Source organism: Prinia subflava, chromosome 1, assembly GCF_021018805.1.
Source record: "Prinia subflava isolate CZ2003 ecotype Zambia chromosome 1, Cam_Psub_1.2, whole genome shotgun sequence".
In the NCBI taxonomy this organism is placed as follows: Eukaryota; Metazoa; Chordata; class Aves; order Passeriformes; family Cisticolidae; genus Prinia; species Prinia subflava.
This window is the reverse complement of record NC_086247.1, coordinates 149223347-149248269: the sequence shown is the minus strand read 5'-3', so window position 1 is coordinate 149248269 and position 24923 is coordinate 149223347.

Here is a 24923-nt window from a genome sequence, read left to right as displayed (position 1 = left end):
CCAAGCCTGTGAGGCAGGTGCTGCAGCTGTAGGACCCCTGCTCTGTCAAAGGGGAGCTGCTGGATGGAACAGCCCCCACATGTGAAAAGGCAGCCTTTCCCCCCGAGCCTGGTGGCACATCCCCAGATGGGGAAGTGGTCCTCAGCCTCTGTCAGCTCCGCTCACATCAGTCATGTCTGGCTGGGTCCTCTGATGGATGGGAATGGGCAGGACCCATCTCAACCACTCCCCATCAGCCCCGAGCTGTGTCCACAGAGGTTTCACTTCAGGAGGTCTCATGCTGTGTTTCCTCCTGCACCGAGACACAGGAGGTTTGATTTCCTCTCAGGAAAGGCTCCCTGGATAATGTAGGACGTTCCCAGACAACAGATTGCCACATCAGCTGGCACAGGGCGCTGCATGAAGGAATGGTTGTAGTGACCTACCCTCTCTCTCTTGGTGTTTCAGGACTGTGAGATCCAGCCTAGGGGCTTTGCAGCACTGCTGAGCAGCAAAAGCTGTGTCTACTGTGAGCTCCAAAGCAGTTTTTCCTCCCTCAGTTGGTGTCCACAAGCAGCATGTGGCACAGGGGACTTCTCTATGTCCCATTCACAAAATTGATTCCTGTAGAAGCTGCTATTTCCAGAGCCCAGAAAAGGCTGAGGGTATAGAGGTTTCAAGCAGGTTGAGGACATATCCTTTCCACAAGGACATATCACCCACTTGGAAGTGGGCTGTGGTGTTCTGGGGACAGCTGAGTATGGGATCTGAATGCCTGGGTCATTCTCTGAGATGAAACTGAAGATAGGTTTCCCCACTTGTGTGTTTAATTAAGAAAGATGCACTCTTCTTGTAAAATGTCCTTTCCATTCAAACGCACTCGTTGCAACAGGTCTGTGGTGCCAGATGCTGATTTAATACATGTTCAGGAGAATCCTGACCTTAATGCAGGTCTTTTTTTTTTCCTTCCTTGCTGGAGGAAATGCTTGCAAGTAATGTACCATGTTACAGCCACAATAATGTTTAATGGTTGTGTCCTGTGACTGAGGTTAATGACTAGTTAGGGAAGCTTTTACACCGAGGAATAAAAAAATGTATAAAATAAATCTGGCAAGGAGCAAGAAAAAGGGTAATGACAGATTCTGGCAGTTGCCTGCCCCAGTTTCAGTCCCAAGGAGGTGGATGTTGTAAAAGCCAAGCCAGCAAGCCCTTCTCAGGGCATTGACTTTGCTAAATCTTGGGGAGGGTGAACAGCACACGTGGCTCTGTGCAAGGAGCCTGCTGCAGATGGATGAGAACCGGCTGCTGCAAACAGACCTGGATATATTTCTTTGGTACCCTATGGACTCACACAGGTTCCCACAGCCCTACCTTAAGCCTGATGCAGCAATCCAAGCCCCTCCAAATGCCTCACAGTGATTCTGACCCAGCCATCCTTGGTGGGCCATTCTGTCTCTTCCCTGTGCCTTCAGCAGGGCTCAGGTCTCCTTTGAAAGGCCACACAAACTTTATGAAAATGCTCACCTGTGTCTGTGATCACTGATGCTGAGCCCCAGGAGGAGACTGAGTCTCTTTCCTGGCTCCAGATCAGCCCTGCCCCAGGGTTTTTTTAAGCCTCACCCTCCTTATGGTCCCCTTTCCCAGCTGAACTTCCAGTGTTCAGAACCCAAACTCCATTTATCTGTCTGTGGTTGCATGCTTGTCTCCACCCTGCTCCTTTTTTTTTCCAGTTGTTACTAAAAGGGTTTTTTTTCTCCCTCCTTTCTTCTTAATGATTTGCTGCATAAAAAATAGGACCCTGCTGTGCCTGTACTGGTGATACATGAGAGCCAAGGGAGAAGCCAGGGCTGGTGGGTGACCCAGGTCTCTCCTTTCCTGAGCTCTGAGCTGTGCCCAGGGTTCCAGCTGTGGGGCACTGCCCTCCCAGCTGCTGCCAGATGTGCCAACCCCTCCATCACTGCCTGCTCCCCCGTGGCAGGCACAGGGTTGGTCTCCAGGGTGGGAAGAAAGGGCTGAGAAAGGGAGGAGCCATCCCTGCTCTGTTGTGGGCTTGCTGGCTGGGGGCAGCAGGCCTGCAGACTGGCTCCAGAGGCAGGTCCAAATCAAGGTGGTGTTGAGATTTAATTCCTGCTGGCAGCTAAGTACCACAGAGCTGCTTGCTCACATTCCCCACTGCTGGTGGGGGGAGAAGAATTGGAACAAAAAGGGTGGAATCCATGGGTTGGTGTAAGACTATTTAATAATTGAAATAAAATGTAATGTAATAACAATAAAATATAATTATTATAATAGTAGTGAAAAGGCAGACAACAAAAAGAAAGAGAAATAAAACCCAAGGAAGACAACACAATTTCCCACCACCCAGTGACTGGTGCCAGCCTGACCCTGAGGAGCTATCAGGGTCCCCCAGCCAGCTGCCCCCAGTTTATACACTGGATAACTGGAGCAGCATGTTCTGTGGTATGGAATGTCCCTCTGGTCCATTCAGGAATTCAGGTCAGTGTCCTGGCCATGGTCCCTCCCAGCTTCTTGTGCACCTCCTCACTGGTAGAGCACAAGACACTGTAAAGTTCCACGATTTAATGTGAACACAGCTTAGCAAGAACTGAAACATCAGTGTGTTAGCAAAATTATTCTCATCCTAAATCCAAAACACAGTGCTATACCAGCTACTAGGAAGAAAATTAAAACACTATACACAGCACTGTCTGCTCTGCCCCCTCTGCAATGCTCCACAAAGCCCTGCTGAAGGCCAGGGATGTGCCTGACCTTGGCATGACATCAAAATCTTGTGGGGATTGAGACTGGAGGGCAGACTCTGAGGATGAGAAATCCTGGATCAACAGGATCCCTCTCCCAGAGGGTCTGAATCCAGTGTCCATTCCTGCCACAGGTATCCAGGTGACTGTGTGTGCCTCAGCAGGTAAGAGCACTCTGCCCTGCTCAGCACTGCCTGTGACATCACAAGGGCAGCAATCCCAGGGGTAGCAGAATAAACATCATCAACCCTACGAGAGCTGTAAACACCACTGCCTTTGCCTTGGAGCATCTGAGCCTCTCCTGAAAGTCACCTGGAAGGTAAAACCTCTTTCTTCATCCTGAGCATCTCATCCGTGTGTGTCAGCACTGGACAGAGCTGAAAAAGCCCTTGTGCACCCAGCCTATGATCAAGATGCTTTAATATTTCCAGTGCACCATTCAGTTTAAGCTAAAAATACAAAACCTGAGGGGAAAAAAACCCAAAACATGCAAAGCATGACATACAACCTCATCTCTTCCCTGTAAGGCTTTTGTGTGATGAGCTCAAAGGGAGAAATCAGGGTCTAGATAAGGCTGCCTCACTGGCATTCAGAGAGCAGAGTGGTTTCATTGCTGTTCACTGCTCATAGCGGCGTCTTGACTCTCTTTGGGATATTTTTATTGCTGCTGGTTGTAAGTTAGACACACAGTGTGTGTAGTCTGCAGGATAAAAATAGCTGCAGTGCCTATTTCTGTCAGAGCAGAGCGCACCAAACCTTTGTTTACCAGTTGCCTTTGATTTAAATATAGCAAGAAGCTGAGCACTCGAAAGCAGAGGGAAGCTGTGTGACATGAAATCCACCCAGCTAATTTTAGATCGCTCTCTGCACAATGCTGCAGTGGAGAGGTGGGTGTGTGATTCCTCACAGGTGGAAGGGAAAGGAAGAAAGGGATTGACCCAGTATGTGCTGCTCACTGAACCTGCCACCCTTGGCAGCATCTGCCTGGATAAAGTGAGCGTCCCAAAGCTGCTGGCTGGGTTTAGGGAGAGCATTCAGCCCCCAGCATCGTCCCCATCCCTGAGATGAGGTGGTGGGAGTGTGTGTTGCAGGGCTGTGTGTTTTGGCAGATGTAGTGGTTACAGCATGGAGCTTTCAGAGAGCAGTAGGAAAGGACTGTTCTTCTCTTTTTTCAGTCCTCACCTCCTGGAGTCTTGAGATTTTTGAGGACTATCTGTTTCCTTGCTTTGTGCAATATATATTTTAAGAAAACTCACAGCTTTTCTCTCTGTGGGAAAAGCTTGGAAATACAGCTCTGCAGGTTTCAAAATCAGTCACAAATGAAGGAATCAAATACAAACCTCAGTATGTTTTTATCCTATGTTCCCATGAAATCAAACCCTATGTGATCATGACCCCTGGGCTTCTCTCTCAAGGTCTGGCAGGGATGGCATTATAAGAAATAGCTTTTCCTGGCAGAGGAAGAGAATCACTGGGAATTGGAAGCAATGGTTTCTGGTGGATGAACCTGTAAGACATAACATCCCTGCCTCAGTTTCCCATACTTCAGAGTGGACAGACTGTCTCGTTCCCCTAAGGGTCCTGCAATTACCCTGACATGAGGGAGTTGTTTCTAGCTCTGGAATTCATGTCCTTATCTCCACCATTTCTTACTCCACAGGGGAGGTGCTAAGGTTGCCACAGGCCCTTGGGGAGGGGCTGTGGATATACAGAGAAAGCACTGAGATTCAGCAGCAATTAAATCAGCTTTGTTGGAGGGTGATTTTTATCATGGCATTCCCAATGTCACTCACATCCATTTGCTCTTATAAACTCTCCAGGGCCCTCACCCGAGGCCCAAAGTGTCAGGATACCCCAGCTGATGCCAAAAAATGTCTGACTGTGCCTGTCCCACCAGGTAGGAGCAATGAGCTCTGCAGCACTGTTTGGTTTCTTCTCGTCTGCTCAGGTCAGTGACAACCCCTTGTTAAAGACAGGCAGCTATTTTCAGTGTCTGCCACTCACATATATAAAGTGTATTGAAATTAAAGCCAGGTGCTCAGCTAAGGTGAACCAGCACAGGCTGGTTTGCTTCAGTGGGGAGGAACTCATTTACACCACTGGAGGACATGGCCCATTTCCTGTAAAATATCTTATTTTAGGGGAGCTTTGATCCACTTGTGTTATTTATTTATTTATTTATATTTATTTATTTATTGCAGGACTATATTTACTCGAATCCCTGATGCTCTGTCAGAAATAACTCTGAATATCCTCAGAGTTGTTTCAGGGAAGCAAATAAACTTGTAAAACCTTTCAATGAATCTTTTCAGTCTGACATGATGTTGTCCCCAAATCCAGTTCCTGTGTGAAAGTCTTTGAACTGTAAAAACGTCCCTGTTTAGAGGACCCACAGGAGGATGATGCTCACCCATGACACAGCACACTTGGGTGAGACCAAGAAGGCCTTTATGAGTTTCATTTTCTATTATTTTCATGCCTGCATCTTCCAGTTTGTGTGTCTGTGTGGGTTTAGTTGCTTGGTTTGCTTTTATTTTCTTCACCCGCCCATTCAGCTGAAGTTCAAAAATCAGAGGTGCAAACATCTTGAAACTGCAATATTTAAATGTGGGGGTTATTTTCCCGGTTAAGCGGTGTTTTTATGTACTGAAAGGTGAAACACCTCAGTAGCAGCAGCACACCCACTCGGGAGAAGCTATTCCTTGTTTTGTGGCACAAAGAGCCCTCCCTGAGCTCCAGCTGCATCCCTCCCTGCCCTCTGGAGTACACCCCACGGGAAACAGAAGGCGATTCAGGTAACTTCATCTCAGCCAGGGAAGATGTCCCTTGCACTTCCAAACCTGGCAGGAAGGGTGAAAAAACCCGCCGGGCCTTTGGTTAAATATGGTTTTTGGAGGGCAGCTCCAGGCAGCCATCCCCGAGCGCCATCCATCCATCACATCCGCTGGATGCTGTTCGTGAGGATGCGAGCGTGCAGCGGCAGCACGGGCAGGCTGGAAGGGGCTCCCCCGTCCCCGGTACGATGCTGTGGAGAGGCTATCTGTGTTCCAGCTGCCATCCCCTCACTGCCAGGGCCCCCTGCCCTGCCGTCCCCCATCCGCTCCGCTCTGGCAGCGCAGGGGGAGCTCCCACCGCGGGGCTGCGACCGCGCCCCGGGCTCTGAACGGAGGGTCAGGGGAGCCAGGGGTTTGCAAAGAGTGGAGGGGCCCTGCTGGAGGGTTGGGTGGGACCTGGGCAGCGATCAGGACAAAAGGTGTCTAGGAAATGGACACATGAAGTTTAGGAGAGGCGTGAAGGCGTGAAGCTGAAGGGATCCTGCGTGGTGAGGCTGAAGGAGTCTGAGAACAGACTCGGAGCAGGATGAATCTTGTTGTAGCAGCACTTCACAAGCCCTTGTGGACCACTGAACACCAGGCAGAGCAGATCTGCACCTCACCATGCAGCATCTCTGCCAAACGGCTTCACAAAAGTGGTGGCAGGGGAGATTTGTTTGGGGTAGCACCTGCAGGTGGAACATGAGACTTTTAGCTTTGCAGGGATTGGTGGAGCAAGATTTTCTGTACCCTTTGTGTGTTTGGAAGAGAAGCATCCTGCCTTTCTTCATCAGCGCCAGGAGCAGGCACCCAAAAGGGTTCTTTGGGGTGTTGCTGGGGGTTGGGGGGGTCTCTGCTTCCATGCAGAAGACAGGCTCAAAAAAGCATCATTAAAAACCTGCTTGGGCAAAGAATGGTGCTGGGCTGGCACTGACAGAGCTGCATCTTCTGAGATCATCCCCCAAACAAAGCTGGCAGGTGAGACTGCTGAAGAGCAGGGCAAAGACCTGGAACATCCCCTGTCCTTCTTGAGGGAAGGAAGCCCAATGACACTAGGCTGAGTGAAGAAAAAAAGGAGCTCTTCCCTCCCAAGATAAATTTAATGTAATGAAAATAAAGACTTAAGAGAAATATTGCAGGCAGAACCCAAAGTAAATGACTTCAGAAAGGGTTTAATGAGACTGGGACTCTCTTCCTTGCCACTTCAATAAGATAAGAAGATTTCAACTCATGATAGGCCAAGGGTCGACTCAGGAGTTAATGCAGATTTTGAAACAGAAGCCAGGAGTCCTGCAAATTGAAATCCATCCACTCTAGTCCCACACTGCAGCAGAGCAATTTACTGGTAGATGCATCTTCAGCAAAAGCTACTTGTTAATGAAACTGCCTGATTCACAGACAAAATATCAGTGGAGAAGGGGAAATGAAAAGCTTTTTGTCCCCAGCACAGACACCATAAAATTAAAGCTCTTGAGTTGCACTCCTTACTGGAAAGGCAGTAAGTAAAAAGGGCTGTGCTAGATGGGCCATCCACATCCCTCCACAGCCTATTCGCTGTCATTCTGAAAAATGCACTGAAAAAGCTCCTGATGTGGTGAGAAAACATTTTCCACTGTCCTGATCCCTTGAGTCTTCCCCTCCACCACCAGACACCTGGTGGGATCTGTCCTTGGGGACATGAGGACAGATAATGATGTATCTGCTTCCAGTTAAGGCATCCCGCCAGATTACTCCCCGACACGTGAACTTACAGACAAATGCATTTGTGAGGCAGCTAAAGACAAGACACAGCTCTGGGTGATGCTGAGGGCTGGCAGGTGTCTGACCCCTGACCCTGGTACAGGCCAGCCAGAGAGGAAACATGGTTGCAATCTGTAGGAGCTGTTGAATTGAAATTGGGGAGCCGATGGACGAGCTCCAATTTCCACTCCGAGGCAATAACAGAACTTTAATCTGAACTAGTGATCATGCTCATAGTTTGGCAGAATAACCATATCTGTAAGTGCCCAGCATCTGTAAATCTACTGCTTTTGATGTCAAAGGGTTTTCATGTGTTTTGCAAAGTAAAATATTGACTAAATTATGACCCATTGGAACCCTCTCTGATGACTGCTGTGTGCTGGCAGGCGATAAAAAGGGTGGCTGAGCTTTTTTTGCTCAAGTTTGACTCCAGCAGATATAAAAGAAGCAATTCAATTAATTGGCTATAGAATGAGGTTTAGAGGTTGTTTAGAGTGAGCTGTGAGATGAGTTGCTGCATCAAGACCTTTTTCTTTAATGCGCCCAGTACAGATAAACCTACAATTTTCCACAAGTGTTTAAACAACACCAGGCTGACATAAACATTGCAGAGGTTCTGGCCTTTAACCTCATGCACATGAGCCAAAGATTTCTTACAACTCAGCTCGTTCAACCATCCTTTTCTTGGTTTTCCAGCTCTTTCCCTTCCTTCACAGCTGTTCAGTGTCATGTCTGAAAGGCTCTTAGAAGAAAGACCTTCCCAAACCTCAACAGATGCAGATTTTTCTGCGCTGAAGCGTGTGAGAATTGTCCACAATACATCGACCTGTCCCTGCTGCAAAATGTGAATGCAGGGTTGTCCCCAGCCCAAGTGGCAGCAATTTAGTAGGGTGCAAATGGTTTTGTGATGGAAAGGCATTGGGGAATGCTGAGTTAGAGTGCCTAGCTCAGGAAGAAGGGCTCTGAAGGCTGAACTCTGGTTCATGGTAGATGGAGAAGTTTTCTTTGAAGGACAGGCCTGATGCTTGGGTTGGCTGTGCTGGTGTTGCCAGGCCCAATTCACATGCCAGTACCGATGGGTAGGAGTTTTCTGAACAGCCATTTTTCATTAGGAAATTATCATTTTCAAAGCCAAAGCTTTGGCTCCCAAGTCCAACTGGCTTTGGGAACAGGAATTAAAACTGGAGGAAAAGGCTCATCGCTTTCCCTTCTTGTGCTATGATAACTGGGCCAGTGCTGAAAGCATCTCCTCTCCAGTTACAGATGCTGGGATCAAACCTCCTCTTTGTCTTGCTCAGAGCAGTGATTTGAAAATCAGCCTTCACTCACCTCAGCAGAGCTTCTTTAGTGTCTAACTGTCTGGGTCATTCTGGGTTTTGCCAGAAAATGTAAAAATCTGTGTCCCTTGAAATCCTGGGTGGGAAAATCTTTCACATCTCTAAACCCTTCTCAGAAGAGGAAAAAAAATCTTAAACATCTGGGACAGGATTTTTTATTGTTATTATTTCAAGCCAAGATAAGGCATGACATTATATTTAATGCTGATTGACCAGAGAAGAAAATCAGTTGCTTAGAGTGTAATGCAAAAAAATTCTAACAATGCATGAGAAATCCTGTAATAACAGACCTGCTTGAGAATTTGAGTGGCACGAAATGTGAAGTGTACTGTTACTTTAATTGTATTTTTTATGCAGACATACTCAATTCCTATTAGTGGCAGAGTTGTGTTTGCATTTGGCCAGAGGCAAAGAATTACCAGTGGACAGTTTAATCAGGATGAAAGAAGGAAAATAAAATTAATGTAGCATGTTCTGGGCTCAGACATTTGTGTTGGAAGAATTTTAACATCTGTATTGTGTGAAGCTTGGTCCTGTTTATTTTAAAAACCTGAAAATGAGGGTTGAATGATTTCACACTGGAGTTATGGTTGCCAGTCATTTAGTTCAAGGCTTGAGGTTAGTAAATGAATAATTCCAGTTTGCCAGAAGTCTTTGGTGGTAGTCAGTGGTTAAAAATCAAGGGCTGAAGATGTTGCTGCTTTACTCCTGTGTAAATCCACCAGTCCATTATTTATATAATTACTGCTTTGAAACCAAATGCAGATGGAGATCCTGCTGGGCTGGCGAGCCCATGAATACCTGCAGCTATTTAGCAAATGCCCTGAAATATTTCATAACTCCATTGCATAGAGCAGAAAGTGGAATCAGCTTGCCCATATCCTTTGCTTGTCCATGCCAGTGGGTTGCTAGTACCTGATCCAGGAGGGGAGCCCCAAAATAGGGCTGACAGGACCAGAAATTTGCAGCTGAGATCATTGAGATGAGCCAGAGGGTGATTCCTGCTGTCCTCAGACAGACCCCTGAGGTGGAAGTGTCAGATGAGATGCCCCATAGTGGTGCTAGTTCTCTGTAAACAGAGATGATGAAGACTATGAAGACAGGAGGCCTTCTAGTCTGAAAATTCTGCTTTCCAGGTTTTTAAAGCAGGTAAAGGTGATTCCCACCATGCCTCCTGACTCCCCAGCCAAAAAACTAATCCCAGCATTTTTAGATTGGCTCTGCCTGTGCTACTCACCCACCCAGACCTCCAGCTGGCATCACCCACAGTGACATTGATAACACTGTCAGTGCAGTATTTTCTGAAAAAACAAAATTGCCTGAGAAAAATTGATTACTGGAATAAAGGAAAAACTGGAGAAAGTTATTCTGCCAAGTGGTAGAATTTGTGTTTATATTTCTATCAGCTCTGGCTTCCCTAAAAGAATCTTGCCCCGATGTGATCAATCAGAGAAGAGGAATTTTCTTTGCTTGGCCCTCATTTATTTTACCATTTAATGCTGAGTCTGTTTAGTCAGGAAGGACTTGCTTCCAGACTGCACAGTCAATGAACGATTCATCTTGTCCAAGAGCAAATTAAGCAGGGTGAATAATTAAATGGAAGCACTCAACCAATATTTCTCAGAGCTCTCTTAAACAATTCCCCACAGTCTCCTTGCATCCTCACCCCCAGACAGCTTCAACCCCTCTGTTCATGTCCAACATCCAGCCTGTGCCAGCAGTGGCCAAAGGTTATTTCCATCTGGGTGGTCACTGGGGAAGGCTCGGTGGTCTCGCTCCTGTTCCTACGGGAAAATCTTCTGGACCACAAACCTCCCTGTCCATTCTGCCAGGATTAAAAAGGCCTCCTTGCTGGGAATGGGGTTGGGATTGATGGGGTGGAGTGAAGGAGGTTGCCAGAGGAGATGGCTCCTCTGGGAGAGAGGGTTCCTCGTGTCACAACTGCCCTTCAGAGACACACAGGGCTGCTGGTCTGGCAGGCTTCCCGTGTGAGCAGAAAGGGGAATGCTAAATGAGGGTTTCCAGCCAACTGATTGCACCAGGAGGCTTCAGACAAGGATGCTCAGCCCTTCCCAGGTGAGTGTGGGGAGGGATGGGTTGTGCTGTGCAGGCTGGGAGGTGCAGAGGGTGTTGGTGTTCACTGAGGGCAGGCTGAGCAACAATGGGGATCTGAGCTCTCCCAGTGAAATTTCTTTATGGCATTTTCAGGCTAAACAAGCAGCAGAAGTTGCTACAGGCATGAAGAGCCACCTCCTTCCTCACCATTTCCTTCAAACCACCCATCTTGGCAGGGCAGAACACGATGGGTTTAATGAAAAAGTTCTCAGTCTTTTGACCCATCAAAGAACTCCCAGCTCCAGCTCCAGTTACTGTGGAGGCAGCAAAAGTCAAAGAGCCAGCTGAGGTGTGAGATGAAAAGAGCTGAGGACACCTGGCTTGTGACATCACCTGAGACCACCACGATGGTGGCCCAGGGCAGAACATCATGACGTGGTTGCTTGGTGACCTTGAAGGTATTTTGAGAGGTGAAGGGAACTCTGACAGTGATTGTTGATATAGTTTTAGGAAGATTTTGGAAAATAAAGACAGCAGGTAAAAGATGAAGGGGAGGAGGACTTTGCTAATCACTGAATACATGCTGTTCTTCTGTGCTATACTGTTGTTAGAGTGGGTTGGGAATTTTTCAGACAAATGCATTTTCAGCAGAAAATTATGATGGTCATAAAAAACTTTTCATGGGATTTAGAAGCATATATTCATAGAATCATTTAGGTTGGAAAAGACTTTTAAAACATTGAGTCCAACTGCAAATTTATGCAGTCTTGGAAATTATTTTAGGGACAGGCAGGACCTTGCTTAGACCTGCATACCACTGACCAGGTAATAATTTTTCCAAAACCTCAGTGCTAAGGGATGTGGAAATCCCAGCATCAAGTTGTGGTTTCAAAAGGACATTTGAATACAAAATGAAGAACCTCCAGCAGGCAGTTTAAGAGGCAGAGCCACTTCAGGACAGCCAAAAGCCACCCTGGACCATTCATCATTTGGCCTGGACAAATGTTTCTGCATATCAGGAGCAAAGACTTGAGCCCCAGCATCCCCGAGTGGGGCAGAGGCAACCTGTCACCATTCTGGGTCCTGGCCAAGAGATGATTTCATTTCCATCTTAAAGAATGAAAGTTCTGGGCTTTGTCTCACTGAAGAACAGGGAACCTTTGGAAATCATAAAAAGTTTAAATGGGACCCAGAAACCTTTCCCCACCAAGCCCTAATTTCCACCATGTTATAACAAGCACCCCTGAGAACAGAAAAAGGGAGGAAATCTTGGTTTTCCCATAATGCTGTTGCTGTCAGGCCAGCAATTTTTCACCACTGTGGATGCCACTATCACACAATTCCTTAGCTGAAAGGGGCCCAACAGAGTGAACAATATCCCAATTGGGAAGATAAGCTGCAAGACATTATCCAGAGAGATATAAATTGTAGTAATCTATTTGTTCTCTTGCCCGTGGGGTCCTCGTAGTAAACAGGGAGTGCTGGGAAGCGGGTGAGTTCTGACACATCATTTCTCATTGTTCCCAAGGGATGGTGAGCAATCCTAGTGCTGGCAAGCCAGACAGGCAGTAAATGTTTCCTAGAATACAAACAGAGCGGGAGCCAGTACATAAAGGCTGCAGAATCACTGTCAAAATGTAATCAGATGGAAAAAACGAAAGCAAAAGCAGAGACCAGGACATGGGTGTGACACCCCAGAGAGGGTGAGGGAGGAATGTAATGAGAACCTGTGAGAAGGTGAAACTCACTCTTTAAAGGATTTGCAGAACTTTAGTAGGAACAGCAGGGACAGGCAGGAGGGCTTTCCAGGGGTCTGTGTCTGATGCAAATCTGAGGTGAATCTCTGCTAGTGACTCAGTTTATTAAGTTTGCAATCCTCTGGACCTTTGTGCCCTTTTGTTACCATTTCCTGCTTCCAGGTGAAGGTTAATCTTCCCAAAGCACCATTAAGAGCTGGGGAGGTAAGGCCTGGAACGGAGCCATGTTCCAGCCTTGCTTCCAAGTCGGTGGACTTGCACGTTCCCAAGTGCTGACAGCTCTTCATGGAGAGGCACTGGAAGCTGGCAGCCCTGGAGCTGTGACCTGTGGCCACACCATGGTTCTGAGTCCCAGTCCCTGCCCGAGAAAAGCACTGACATCTAACCTCAGTGCCTGGCAGCACCTTAAGCCAGCTTCCAAATGAGCAGAGGGGGGCTTTGGACAACTCAGGGAGACAGCAGGATGCCAGCAAGGACATTGACAGCCTGGACAAAACCCTGCAAACGGGTTTAAAAATCAGTGTATCCCTACTAAGAGAGAGGACAGAAGCCAGCAGTGGGGTTCAAGGCAGCAGATGAATCCAGAATGTGCAGGGAGATGAAAGTGAGTGGGCAGGAGGCACTTAGAGCTGTCACCTTGCAGCCTCCCAGCCAGGCCTGTGCTGCTCAGCTCTTTTACTGCCCTGCTCCCCTTCTGCCCAGCCACTCCCCTGCAGTTCTGCTTCCCTGCCCCGAGGCATCTGCAGTTTGGAGTCATGCTCACTGCAAGGTGCAGTTTGCTCCTTGACTGACTTTTGCCCGAGGCTGAGACTGGGAAACCTGTTCTCCTTCTCCCCTCTGCTTGACTTTCTGCTTCCCTGTGGCAGCCAGCAGCACCACGTTGTGCTGTGACCTTCTGAGGGATGAGGCAGGAAATATCTTCCTGGCTTAAATAACGAATCTAAAAATCAATTTGTAGAGAGGTTGGAAAGCAATGAGCATACAAATTAACCAGTGTGTGAGTAATACATTTGCATCTTGTGGATCCAGTTAACTTCAGAGCAGGCAAAATTTATAACCTACTGAACTCCAAGTATGAGGCTTGAAGAAATTACTGGGAGGAGAATTATTGGGTTGGATACTAGACATCATTCCAGCCTTCATTAACATTTTCATGTGCTCTTGAAGGTTTCTCCCTAGCAGTACCCATTATTGAGTTTGGGAAAAAAATTTAGCCACTGAGATCACTTGGAAAAACACTTAGCCTCCTCCCTCTCATTTCCCCAAGTTGCATTTTTATTCTCCACAGAAACCCAATGGTCAGACAAATTACTTTACAAGTGAGACTCTGATAACAGAAATCATGTTGTAAGCCAAATGCTGATGATGTGCAGATACAATGTCAGGGGAAAAAAATCTTTTTGCTATGTGCATGCTTTTAGATAGATGGTTCTGCTTTATGGGTGCATTTATGGCACTTTATGACACTTGCTCTACAGTTGTGCTTACACAGAGCCCTGGCAGAGCTCTGGTTTGGTTCAACCTGACTATTGAGCTAATCCTAGTGGTTTCTGAAAGGAGGGAATTGCATGAAGCCATCAGGTCTCCAAGGTTTTGGGCTTGTTTGAGATTTCACAGACCCTTGACAAATCCCTGTGAATCATTTTTATGATCCTGTCACTTGAGAATAGACACCTGTGGACAGCAGCTCCATGGGTCAAAGAGTCCTATTTGTGTCTAGGCCACAGGGAATGGCCCAGCCACACCAAGTGTCAGATATCTGGACTCCCCACCTTTTTTTCTCCTGGGGATGCTCTTGTTCAGACAGTGAGGGAGCAGCTCCTTTTCCCAGCACCTCTGCAGACAGTGCCAGTCTTTGAGGATCCCCAGGGAGGAGGGGATGGGAGAGGACACATCTCTGTTTGCTTTCATCTGTGAAAAATTAGCTGCTCTCCCTATGACAGATGTTCCTGTGGCAGGGGGTGCAAAGTGGGGGAGGGAGCAGCTTGAGGCAGGTGTGCATCTCCTGCTGGCTGTCCACACAGCTGCATCCCAGCCTGGAGGGTCCTGCACAGCCCCAGGTGATGCTGGACCAGGGGGAGCTGCAGGTGGGATGGGTTTAGGACACATGGCTTGATCTTGGCCTAATTCTTGTGAAGTGCTGTCACAACATCCTCACACTGAGGGTTTTCCTCTCTGGAGAGCTCTGGAGATAAAGCTGTTGACACAGATTGAGCCTGAGGGTTTTCTCTGTGTCTTGCATATTTTGGAAATGAGCTCAGACCTGTGCTACCCTGCCAGAACGAAGGATACTTTTCTCCTGCAAGTGCCGTAATTTCCCTCCTGCTTTCCCATTTGAAGTGGGTTTCCTCCACAGTGGTGGCATCCAGAGTGCAGGTTAAGTGCAGTTGTGGTCCCCTGATCACCCAGACATGAGGACACATTGCACCTCACCACGGTGGTCTGGGGAAGGGGACATGCCACTCCCTGCCTCCTCCCAGCACACAGCTGGGGTGTGCATGGGGTGCAGAGCTGGACCAGGACACTGGAAAGAAATTCCAGGCTGCACAGTGCTGTCTCTGATGGCTTTTCATCTGTCCTCAACAGCAGGGAAAATCATCAAAGGGAGAAAAGAAAGGGTTTTTAAAAACAAAGCCAAACAAAAATAGGTCCCAAGTTGTAAAATTTGTATCTGAACTTCCTGGAAGCTTTGAGACTTTGGGTGGGGTTTTGTTATGCTGCTGCAGAGAAAATTCCATATGTAAATCTCCTACAACATGAAAGATCACGTTCCCTCGTGATCCAAATAGACAGGACATATTCCTGGTGATGGTCCAAGCAGCTGCACCAGGGCAAGGATGCTTATGAAAGAGAGGATTGCTGGATATACACAACCTTGCCTGACTAACAGATTCCAGTATTTTCAGTGAAGGGATTTTAGAATGAGAATTTGGAAGAAATACAGGGAAAGAACCACAAGTTCCAGCACAGGCCAAAAAAAAAAAAAAAAAAAAGGGTTGTGCTGCACACTGGCTACAATATGTGATAACACAGGAACATGAGCAGTTCTTTGGAAATACCTTTTCTGTAGAATTTTAAAGGAACTGAAAGCAAGAGGGTGAAAACCCAAAAGGTTTTTCCTCCTGTGGAAGATGTTGATGCTGTGGACTCAAAGCAGGTCTTGGTGTGGAGTCCCCAGGATCTGAAAGTGCCCAGCACTGCCTGGGTGCCTGAGAAGCCTTTCTGGGCTTGCTTTGGTGAAGTGAAGACAGTTTCCCACCATGGAAATATTTCACATAGCCCTTTGCCCCTTCCTGTGGCCTTGGGAAGCTGAAGTCTTTACTCACCGAGAAAATATATGGTACATATGTGAACCCAGAGATGTGAAATGCCTTTCTGTAAGGAACAATGATGCCCCACCCTGGAAAAGCCACAGAGACACGAGGGAGGCTTTTGGGGACAAGCTGCGGAGTCCTCTTGCAGATGCAGCTCTGCTCCTCTCGTCTGACAGTGAGGGATGGCAGGAGCACATCTGCTCAGGTACAGCTCTTGCCTGGGCAGCAGGCACAGATTTCCCAGCACAGAAATCCACCTGAGCTTTGTTTCTGGTGTGTTGCAAAGGAGAGGATGTGACATCCATCATCTTCATAAACAGCACTGCCACATGGAGTGCATTTGTGTGGCCAGACCCTGTGCACAGGATTACAGCTCAGCCAAGGAATTTCTTCCCTGTTGTGTCTCCGGGCATTTAGACTGGGAGGTCTTTTCAGAATAAATGATCTTGCCATTTGTTTTCCATCCATGCTGTGCCCAGCACTGTGGCACCAGGGCTGGAGGCAGCAGCCCTGCATGGTTCCTGGTGCTGGGAAGAGCAAGGAGAGTCTCTGCAGCTGGTACCTGCCTCGCACAAGGCAGAGCAGTCCCTGCCCAGCCTGCTCTGCCAAGGTGACACTGGCAGCTCCCTTACAGTGCTTCATATTTTAGCATCTATTTCTTTTAAAGGTCTCTGAATATGGCAATTTCCCACTATTCTTCATTTTCCTACCCTTTGATTTTAGCCTTTGCATCAATCTCCTGCTTCAAACAGTAACCTGTGATGTTATAATAGTGCAGGAGGGCCTTCCAAGGACTGATTTAGCTTAGGGTGCACACACTAGTGAAAATGTCCCAGTATAAAAGGCTGGGGACAGCTGTCTTCTCCCAAATCATGGTGTTCCTGCCCTTCTGTTTACTCACCCACCCCTTGTTCCAGCTGAAAACTCCCTCTTACCCCTGTCAGGCAAAGTGAAAGCACCTTTGCCCGAGGTGTGAGCCCTGAAGTTGGTCACTGGGTGTTCACGTGCTGGCAGGGCTCTGGAGAACAGGGACACGGGATCACAGTCCATGTGATAACACATGCAGCACAGCCTATTTGTTATCAATTTCCTCTGTGCATTTTTTGCTCTCCCAGTGAAGAGCTGAGAACGTTGTTCTGTAAATTAAATGAGAGGTTGTTTTGGTTTTTTTTAACTAATGGGAAATTTAAAGTAGAAGAAATGCTCATTTTCCCAAATGAGGCAAGGAAAAGGATTCTTTTGAACCAGCTCTACAGAGCAGCTCCATTAACTCTTCCATCATGCAACCCACTCCTCAGTTGTCCTTGAAGGGAGCTACAGCTCGGGCAAAGCTCACAGCCTGGAACAACCTCATTTATGATGCAACCACTGGAGGAAAACAAAACCCCTGGATGCACCAGGGTTACATATATCATGTGCTGGTCTAGATTTCACACTATGGGTAGCTCAGCATTTTCAACCTGCTCATCTCTGGCCACTGCTGCTCACAGCACCATTCCTAACCATGGCAAAATTAGCACTTTGTGGGAGCTTTAAGCAAGGGCTGCTGACCTCCTGAGAGACTCTTGGGTTTGCAGGATCCACAGGGAGTGCAAAGGACCATGTCCTGGATGATTCAGCTCTCAGGCTGTGACACAAGGATGTGGGGATGCAGTTAAGGAAAGCTCAGCACTGCTTTGTGCTGTTCCTCATAAAGCACACAACAGAGACAGAAGTGATAGAGAAGTTTTTCCCACACCATCTGATACTGTTGGGAAAACCAGGTAGGTTTGTGGGCACAAGTCTTCAGTGAATTCTCCTTCTACCAAATAGTTGAATGAAATTAAATAACACACTCATAATTTGTGTTTTGTGGATTGCAGTTCCAGTGATCAATGCTTTAAAGGACCCCTTCTCCCTCTGCTCCCTGAGGACTCATTGTTTATAGATTTTGGGAGCAGTTGAGATCTATTAAACTTAATAGGCCTTTTCTTGAGAAGATTGTACAGAGCAGACTCTTCTACACTCACATTTTCAATTAGAGCACGCAACAGCCCCTGGGTGCTGGGGATGAGGAATGGGAGCAGTTGCTCCATCACTCTCTTGTTAGATGGCACTTCTGGCACTCAGTCTGCCAGCATTTGTTGCCTATGAATGATGGTTTCTTTAGCATCTTAAATCCTTAGGCTTTTTGGAACTTTTCTGGAGGTGTATTTCCTTCCTACTAATAAAATACTGCACTGGAGCTCCTGTCTGCACTGATAGAGGGAGAGAGGGATGCCAGGAGTTCTGGGTGGTGGCAGGACCAGTGGATCCAGCCATGTGTGAAGTCTCCTTATTCCTGGCCAGAAAATCACCACAAGACATGAAATATTCTCTCAGGAGGTCCCAGAGAGAGGGGATTTTAAAGGTGTTATTGCAGTAGTATTTTCTTGTACAGCCCTAATTCAGCGCAACTGCTCTGTTCCTTGGGGAAGTGCCATCCAAACTGGTGAAAAACCTCCCTACAGTCTTGTCCCCAGCAGGAGGAGGTGACATATAGAAGCCAGAGTGGTGGATGCCTGGAGAAGCTTGTAAACATTTTCAAGCCTATTTGTGCTTCACTCTGAAGTTTATTTGCCTGCTGTAAATGTGATAACAAGACAGTAACTTGAAAATAATTATTCAGACGCATTTTTTGCAGAAGAAGCAGGTGAACTTGGGTTATGTAACAACAACAAAAAAAGTGTATTCTATTTCATCTGTTGAAAGCAGCTGGGGAGATGTTTTCCTTTATCTCTTGTAACTCCAGGGGGGCGGATGCCTTCTGATAACAGGCCAGCTGTTCAAACCAGATGGGGCAGTGTTTCTCATCTCTTTCACCACTGTCCACCCTTTGGGGGGAATATCTTCTGTTAATGGGCCATTGAGGCTCACCAGTGACATGACACATTAGTGGGGGGAGCCAGCCGTTCCTACCCAGATGAAAACTGAGATGTAGGAATACCAATCAGCCTGTTTTCCACAGGATTCCCAGAGGAAGACTGCACCCATCTCGCCATCACTGGACCCTTTTTCTACAGGATCTCTACTCCACAGAACCACATCTGTTACTCCAGGAGGATTTATTTGGATTGCTTTCAACACCCTGACAACAGGGTGTCAGGTTGTATCTCTGACTTTGTCAGGGTTTTCTAGGACTTCTGTCTTTTTTTGTACTACTGCATTTGTATTTTTAATATAGCAGCAAAGAACTGCTATTCCTATTCCCATATTTTAGGCTGAAAGCCTCTAATTTCAAAATTATAATAATTTGGAGGGAGGGGGTTTACATTCTCCATTCCAAGGGAAGCTCCAGCTTTCCCTGACAGACACCTGTCTTTCCAAACCAGGACAGAACTCTATGCTGGTGAGTTCTGCACAGCCACAGCTGTCAGTAACCCTTGCAACACTCCCAGCTTGAGCAGGTGAGGTGGACACAAGGTAGGGAAATGGGCAGGAAAAGTTGGGAAATGTAGTCTTGGGCTAAGGACGGGAACTGCTGTTTAGCCTGATTAAGGGCTAAGTAGCAAGGAGTGTAAGAATGGCCAGGTTTAAGTGATAAATTGTGAGAGCTGTTGTCAGGAGGTGTGGGGAAAGTGATTTCGGATCTGTTGTTCAGGGTGTGACCCTTTTTTAGCAAGGAAGAAATGCCTGATCCTGCATTTTGTGAGCAGCTGAGAGAAGGCCAGAACTCCAGAGCAGAGAGAACAAGGGGAAAAAAGCCACAGTGCTCTGGTCTGTGTGTGGAGCTCTCCAGGGGCAGTTACTGGGAAAGAGCTGAATGAATGCAAATGTCAAACGAAGGCTGCTCTCATTCCTGATGGACTGGTGCAGTTTGTGTCTGTGCTGTGCCTTCTGCCACGTCCCACACTTTGCCTGCTTGTTCTCCAGGAGAGCTCTCTGGGCTTGCTGCAGGGCAGACTCACCTGTAGCTGTGCCTGCCAAGGGCTTTGGCAGCTGCTGAGTTTAACTTGGCCACCCCAAGGCCACCTCTTTGCTCATGAGAGCTCACTTTATGTGACTCAATTTTGCGAGGCAGCCGTGGGGGCTGCTCACCACAGGGCCCCGTGGGGGGAGAGCTGAGGTCTTAAGTCATGGTTGTTGTAACCACAATATGCTTTTTCATGATTTAAAAAACACCCTACTATGTTCCCTAGTGGGGAATTTTCTGGTGGATGCCAGAATATGAGAAAATGGGCACAGGGGAGCTGTTCTGAGTGCTGTGTTGGATGCTGGTAGCCCCAGGCATGTTGGACAGCCAGCCACAAGAGAAACCCCTCAAGCCTGAGTTTCACGAGGTCACCAGTCTGGACACTCCACACCCAGTCAATGTTAGCATAAACCCTCAATATCCCAGTTCAGTGTCCTCCTGCCCTTCACTTTCTGCCCCACCTCACACCATCTGGGTCAAAACCTCCAAGGAGTGCTCATTCTTGTCACTCACTGTTCTGCAGTGAGAAAGCAAAGTAATTGCTGACACATCCCCAGCTCCACTTCTCTACTCCTCCACAGGGTCCCTGGGGGCTGCCCAGCTTGTCCGTGAGAACAGAGGGTCAGCAACAGGGAGGTCTTTGCAGCTCTGAAAGGCCAGAACATCTTCCCTGTGCCACCTGGCCAGAGACACCCCAGGGCTGGAGCTGTGCCCTGAAGAACTTCCAGGAGCATCTCCTGGAGGTGCAGCTCAGACACAAGCTGTGCCAGCCGTGGAGCACACGGCTTTTCTTTAATTCTTGCAGGAGTGGGATGGTGTTCCTGCAGGGTTGGAGGTAAAAGCTGCCTTTGCTGTCTCCTTCCTCACTGATGGTTGCACTGAGGCTGTTCAGGTGCCTGTGGCAGTGAGGGCAAGTGGTGTCTGGGGGGCTGCAGAGCCCCTTCTGCTGTCAGTATCATCTGAAGGTGCTGAGTCCCAGCCCAGCCAGGCTCCTTGGGAAGTTCCCAGGGAAGCTCCAGGCCTGAGAGTCTCCAAGAAGCTGACACATTTGGAAGCCGTGGGGGAGGAAAGCTCTGTGTCCCCTGGAAGGCCCTGGGTGGGAATCCTGCTGGTGACTCAGCACTGTGGCATGAAGAGGATTGCTCCTGTCTCCAGAGACTCCCTCCAGCAAAATCCTGGTGATGACAGGCTCAGAGAGAGCTGCTGCACCAAGGGTGTGTAGAGTGGCAGGAGATCCAACAGCAGAGCCTCCTGCCCAGGACCAGGCATCTCTCATTTCCCTCCACCAAGACCACCATCACCAAGGCTGGAGGCTTCCTGCAGCTATCTCAGGGAGCAGGCTGGACAGTTTGATGTTGTTGTGGCTCCAAAGAGGGAACACAGCTCCTTGATAAGCTGCAGAGCAGGGCACTCTGCAGCCTGTCCTGACAGTGGGGGCTAAGAAGGAGGGAAGGGCCATCCACTACAAAGGCAATAGTCAGTGGAGAGCAATTCTTTGTCACCAAAAAAAGACCTAAAAAAATCAATCCCTTTTGCTCAGCTCTGCAGACCCAGGTCTAGTGGTGGCTTTGAAGCGTGTCTGAGGCACATCCAGAGGTGCTGAGCTTTGCAGCAGGATTTCACCACTCTTGTGCACAGGATGGGAAGGTTTGGAAGGAAAACTGCTCCCAGTTCCTCATGCAGGTTCCTTAAGTAGCAGCACAACAGCTCGAAGACATTGCCACATGGTTTTACTTGGCTGCTGTTAAAATACACAAGGGAAGTTGTTTTGGTTTTTTTCCTGAGAACATTCTGAGGGTTTATACAGATGGGGTGGTGACAGAAGAGTCCCAAACACTGAAGGGTATGAGGGGGTTTGTGCTCCTTGGCTCTACGCTGACCTGCAGCTGCAGGAAGGTGGTGAAGGGCCTTTGCCCCTCAGACATGAGCCCAGTGACTGCAGAGGGTGCTAACAATTCGGCAGAGTTTGATGAGAAACCTGCAAGAAAAGCAAATATTTGACCTTAGCACGCAGGACTTGAATGAGAAAAGCGATCCTATGAGTACTGCATCCTCAGGGAGGCCAGGATGGCTACCTGCAGGTCGATATTTTTGTTTCCCTGGTCCCTCAGGGAGCAGCCGGAGGCAGCCAGGCCCAGGCGGGAGCAGCCCGGCCCCTCTGGGTGCTCTCGGAGCTGGCAGAGCCCACACGGTGGCACTGCGGCCCAGGGCCCGGCCTGACACCGCCGCTCTGCGGGGACAGCTCTGAGCACAGCCCGGGGTGTACAAATGAGCCCCCAGGGCTGGTGTGGGACAGCTTCACCCTGTCTGCATGAGGCTTCTGGACTGCGTGCCAGCGAGCAGGAGTCGCAGCTCCGCCTGTCACCACGGCACCAGCCTCCTCCAGGGCTTGGCTTTGTCTTCACCGGTGCTGAGGAGCCGCATCTTCCTCATGCTGCAGCGACACAAGGCACATGCTGGGCTCAGCAGCTGACCAGGACGTGCCCACTGCTCCTTTTGCTGCTGCTAAGAGATGTAAGTTCAAGGAGGATGAAGACCCTGTCTCCTGCACTTAACCAAAAAGCCAAGCAGCTTCTGGAAGGAGGTGAGGGTCTGTGTGTGACCTTGGCTCCTTCACCCAGAGCAGCTGCCACCACACAGCCCCATCCTTCATCCATGTGTGTCACTCAGGGTCTATGGCCAAACTCTTCCATTGTGAGCAGGACTAATGAGACCAAACTGGATGATCCCAAGAGCCTCGGGATGTGTCAAAGCCATGTCTGGCCCAGGGCTCAGCCTCAGCCAGATGTCCTCACACAGGATGTACATGGTGCCAGCTGGTTTTTCAGAAAAAGCAGCATTTCTGAAAAACCATTCACCCTGGAAAGATCTAGCTGGGGTTAGACATCCCTAGACTGCAGCCTTTTCCCTGGAGAGAAGCCTGGTGGGACTCACCATTCTTCTCTGCTGTGGAGCATGTCCCTGGTGCTTGTCTTGCTCTCAGTCACTCTGCTGTAGGAACAGAACAGCTCTCTGTGCTCTGTGTCCTGGGAAGGGGGTGGCTGGAGCATCACCTGCAGCCAGAGCTGGGCACCTTTTGTGCCTTCTGCCAGCAGACAGGACCACAGAGCACTCCAGATGAACAGAGCCCTAAGTAGTTGCAATCTGTATGAACTAATCAAGCTGTTCTCCACCACGTACATCATTTAAATCACTAAAGCTCTCCTACCAGCATGCTACTGGCATGGCAGGGAGTCTGTTCACAGCAGAGCAGAGTTCTCCCCTCCAGCCTCCCAGCCCGGCACTGAATGGGCACAGGGGTGATCAGTCAAGGTGCTGTCCCAGTGCCTGCTGCTGCTGCCCTGCTGTGCTCACCCTGCAGAGCCGGGAACAAGCTCCTTGTGGAGGCATTCCATTAGCACTGTGTGCAGCAAAGCCCAGGGAATGCAGATAAACGGGGACTGAGCTGCCTTCAAGGAAAAAGCCCTACAAAAACATTCCCCCCTCCTTCCCATCAAGTTGTCATAGGAAATGCTGTGGAATGAGAGGTGGAAAGCCTAAAGAGTGAAGTGGGAGGGTGTGGTTTACTTCCATCTATGCCTTGGAAGGAAACAGATGCAGGGAAGATTTTCCCTGTGCCAGCAACTTCCTCTGGAATGAAGAGACCACAGGGATGCTTGTACACAGAGAGGAGCAAAACACGAGGATGAGCAGGACCTATTCTTGCCCCAAACCCTTTCCCTCCTTTTTCTCTTTCCCAGTTGAATTCAGCTCTGCCCCTAAGGGGGATGCTGTCTCTGCCAAGCATAGAATCCACCCCTGGATCCTCCTCCAGAGCCCACCTTGACAGGCTCTTCAAACTCAGGTGAGCTGAAAGTCTGCCTGAGGCGAGGCTTGCAGGCCCAAGCTCTGCAAACAGAGAAAACAGTCCCAGAAAAGCAGAGTTTTTCCACTGTCCTCTCTTCCTGGGCAGGGTCAGCCCAGCTGCATTTCTTCCCATTTGCCTTGGGCTGGCCTAGGTAAAGGTTGTTCAGCCAGAATAATCCAGGAAATGTTAAAGTTGCACACAGTCTCAGGGGTGGGGAGCAGTGCCCTTAGCAGAGGGTGAAACAAACTGCTGAAGAAGTGGCAGCACTTTATTTCCTCCTAACTATATGTGCCCAAAAACATCTGTCTGTGCCTTGCTGCTGATCTCTAAGTCCTTGGGAAGAGCACTGCATTAAAGTGGGGAATTGTTTCATTCCCCAAGATAATTCTTGTGCTTTTGCTTTGCTCTGCACAGTGCAGAATAAAATGCCCTTATACCTCAGTGTGGGAGACACTTCCTAATCCCCTGAGAAAGATCTTATCCTCTAACCTAATGGTAAGATCAGAAGAATTCTCAAAAATTCCCACTACCAAGAACCAAACTGTTAATCCTGCAGTGGAAGCTGCACAGGATGCATCTATATGCAAGACTCGGGATGTCCTTCAGGGTGACATGTGCTTTGCCACAAAAAGGCTTTAAATCTTTAATGGGAAAGTGCACTTTGTTCCTTTCTACGAACACAGTAAAAGGCTTTAAATAATAGCTGTTCATGTGGCCCTGAAAAAGGTTGCTGTGTGGCTGAACTCCATAAATCTGGACATTTGCTGAGTAGATTTTGCCAAGAAACATACTAGAGCTGAAAAATGAGCTGGAGGGATAAGACAGTGGCTGCTTGCAGATGCCATGCTGCTGTTGCTGCTGCTGCTCTGCAGAGCTTTGCTCGTCATTTAAAAAACATATTAAAGCCCTCTGTAGTGGTGGGAAGTTTACTGCTGGCTTGAGGAATTGCTGGGTGAAGCTAAAGCATCCTCACTGTGTAGATGCAGGATGAGCATCAACCCAGTCACTGTGAGAGAAGAGAAGGAGAGTTGAATTAGATGCAAATCCAGGTCGAGTGCCATGATTCATTCCACTCTGGTTATGAGAGCAGAGAGCAGCTGCTGTCTCTTGCTTCCACAGCTGATGAGCTTGGGTTGTTTTTTTTTTTGTTGTTGGATTTTTGCTTTGTTTAGTTTTGTTTCGTTTTTATGATATGCTGGTTTAATTAGAAAGCTCTTGTTTGGCCAAGCACTCCCTTATGCAATACTGGTTATACCAGTACTTATGGTTATACCAGATTTATTCTAGGGATAAACAAACCATTTTTTTTTTTTAATGAAGATATTTATGCACAAAAGGAGCTGGTAACTGGTAGAGTTTAAGTTCCTGTGTCTTTTAGAGATACAACTTTC